At 31.4% G+C, this 3,237-nt stretch overlaps 1 long non-coding RNA gene across 1 annotated transcript; it reads right to left on the bottom strand.

The window, feature by feature from the left end:
* Positions 1 to 1,557: 1,557 nt before the first annotated feature.
* On the bottom strand, positions 1,558 to 3,021 carry LOC117688362 (uncharacterized). The gene is made up of 3 exons (XR_010712318.1): positions 2,645 to 3,021; positions 1,955 to 2,010; positions 1,558 to 1,781 (listed from the first exon to the last, which is right to left on the bottom strand). It is a non-coding gene; the product is annotated as an uncharacterized lncRNA (long non-coding RNA).
* Between the last annotated feature and the right edge of the window lie 216 nt (positions 3,022 to 3,237).

Below are 3,237 nucleotides of genomic sequence, written 5' to 3'. Positions count from 1 at the left end.
TGAAAAAGAAACAATAGAATAATAGTAGGGTCTTCCGCTGAAGACGGAAGACCCTAAAAATAATAATGAAGAATTTCCAACAGAATCAGTACAAGGTCTTCCGTTGGAAACGGAAGACCTTAATGACGAAAAAATGTTAAGTTTACAATACAATAAGTTGTTAAAGTTGGTTTCTGGAAGAACAGACTTTGAAAATTTTCTAAATAAATATTGACCAATTTTTTACTTTTTTAATCTCTAGTTTTTAAGATCTGTGTACAAACATAGAATTGTGGGCAAATCTCTGTATCTTGCTTATAATTCGAAGCTTAACACTAAAATATGGTTAGTAAATAGAAATTGTAAACAATTAAACAAGAAACATGCACTAGAACAAATAAAGAACAATTTATTTTTTCGAAATGAATCATATATACCGGTATACATGTACAATGTATATACCTACATATTTCCGTCAGCGATATCAAACTCTATTTCAACTGAATAAACTCGAGAAAATGCCGAGCATCTTAACAAAACCTATTGCATTAATCTACCATTACGCAAAAGATAATGCCGAATTACCGATAGAATGAATTGTATTTCAGTACTTTTTTGATACAACAGATTTTGCTTAATTTGCGCAGGTAAACAGTTAACCGTTTGACTTCTCAGCTATGTTAAGGGCGTCCATACAAAAATAGCGATATTTATCACACAAAATGTTAGCCTTTGAACAATCTTGGTATTCTACTCCAAACATTTGTTAAACAAAGTGATATTTTATCGATTATACAAATTAAATAATTTGTTATCGGATGAGCAATTTTTGAGTCTCTTGGGAATACCCTGTCACGTGATACTGCTAAAAATAGATGAACCAGGAATAATACGGAAAAATGCAAAGTGCAAGGGCATAATATAAACAAATATAGTTATTTCTGTTTCTAACTTGTAAAATGAACCTTCAAAATTTCGAAAAGTGCTGGGATCTTAAAATATTCAAGTAAGAACAATTATTAAATTCAATGTAAACAGTGTATGAACAGCAATTTACTGGGATTTCCCGCAATTAACGCTTATTTATATGAAATGCGTAGCGACTTCATACAGCTCCCAGCACTTTTTGATATAATAGGGATACAATGGTAAGACATGGAAATTTTCAATATATTTGATCAAGTGTATGCCCTTGCACTACTGCATTTTATCTGACCCACTTCACTTTCAGCGTCCTTTGCGTGCAATTCAAACGCAACACTGACTAAGATCATGATTTTAATTTTCATTCTTAAAATAATTAACGCTGTGAATTTCACTAAAATAATGCTAAAATGTTGTTTCTGTTCACACCAATCATCATTATAAAATTGTTCAAATTGGAAAAACATAACTTCATCAGTTGCCTTTATTGGGGGGGGGGGTGTAAGTGTTGAGTTTGTATTTTACACATTTATGTTTCATAATAATTTATGTTACTATGCTGGTGAATAAGTTCTTTTAATGTTTAATCAGGTTTACTTGTAATCATAATTGATATTTTAGTACTAATTAAAGAAGGCAAGAAGAAACAATATATCAATATTATCAAGAATTTATTTTGATAATCAACTTTACAAATACTATAGAGATTGCTTTTCTGTGACAAACTGTTCAACAAGACTAGTGTTTTCTGATTTTTAGTATTTTTCAGTCATAATGTGTAATTTATGGAAATTGACAATTCTTCTTGCACACTATATGTTCTTCTCTTCTGTCTTTTTGATATTAGGATGTAGTCCAGTTGATAAGAAAACCAATACCTGAAATGATGAATATATATCAATTTCAAATTTCATTTCAATAGATATCAATGCAAATTATTATAATAGGTTACATTAGTATCATTATCAATATGATATTAAAAACAACAAACTATGCATGAAGTTGAAGTTAGTGAGTAAAAGAAATATTTATATACATTTGTAGTACCTACTTTTTATCAACATCCCAAGAAGTGTTTTCAGTGGACCATATACTGCCTAAGTAACCCTGGAAATGAATAATGTGTCATAATTAGCATAAGCTATTGTGTTAAAGATAACATGAAAATAAAACATTACTCTATTATTGGGGATATTATTGGCGGTTTCAATTTCAGTGATATTACAACAGGCATAATCAAATGTTTATTTTTTAAAATGTGTGGAAATTCAGTTTGAACACACTTTAATTTTGTCTTAAATAAAATTAATTAGATCTTCATAAAAGAAGGCTGAATAAAATAACACATTTCGATTTACTTAAACAAATTACAATCTTGTCTATAATCATTCCAGATCCTCACAGTAATCTTCGTAGTGCTAGCACATACAGTGTTTGGCCATGGACTTTTTATTGTGTACTTTGAACATGGAGGAAATGCGATCTAATATTATCGCGATATGAGACCAGTAAAAAGCTACAATGAGCCTCAACGCTCTCTATGATCAAAACTTGCGAAACGCAGAACAATTACTTTGCCTGACTGAGTCACCAAACTGATGTTTGAACACAATATTACATGAAAAACAAATGTAAACAAGTAAACAAAATCGAAGCCGAGGAATTTCACTTCATTTCCGTTCCATCCAACAATATTAGGTAATATAAAACAATATCTAGGGGAAGTACAGATAAATCCTACCTTGTTCAGTTGAATCCTATGCCGATTTCTGTCCAAGCTGGTTGTAAACGAGTTAAATTCCGAGATATATCACTGACGTCCACATGTTTACTCGGATCACAGCTGCAAGCGCCGGTGTGACGTAGTCAACCTCGACACGTCATCAGACGACTTAGGAATTTCATGATTTCGCGAGATATAAAGAATAGTTTATGATTTTATTTCAGTACACCTTTCTTGAACCATTCAAACCTAATAATTAATCATATTCATTTTGGTAGATGTTTGTTAATTACCGAAATACCTATATCTCGTAAAATTTCATGAATAAGGGGCGGGGCTTATGCAAATTTTTCTAAATCACACGTGGTAGAATTCTTAGACCTTCCTTAACATAGCTGAGTTACCGAAGTCTCTGTTTGATTTGATACGTAAAAATCACGAAATACAGACGATAGTTCCCAGGTTACAAAGCATAGATAATGAAAACGAAACGAAAATCAGAACAAGCTAACACCAACGTCATGTGTGAAAACTGTCAACGCATTGAAATATTTAGCCTCAATTTACTTCACAAAATCGGCACCAATATATTTTGCATGTTCCCTTCATAC

The sequence above is a fragment of the Magallana gigas genome, chromosome 1 (genome assembly GCF_963853765.1).
Source record: "Magallana gigas chromosome 1, xbMagGiga1.1, whole genome shotgun sequence".
NCBI lineage: Eukaryota > Metazoa > Mollusca > Bivalvia > Ostreida > Ostreidae > Magallana > Magallana gigas.
Note: the sequence above shows the minus strand (reverse complement) of the source record. Positions and strands in the feature narration are given on the sequence as shown.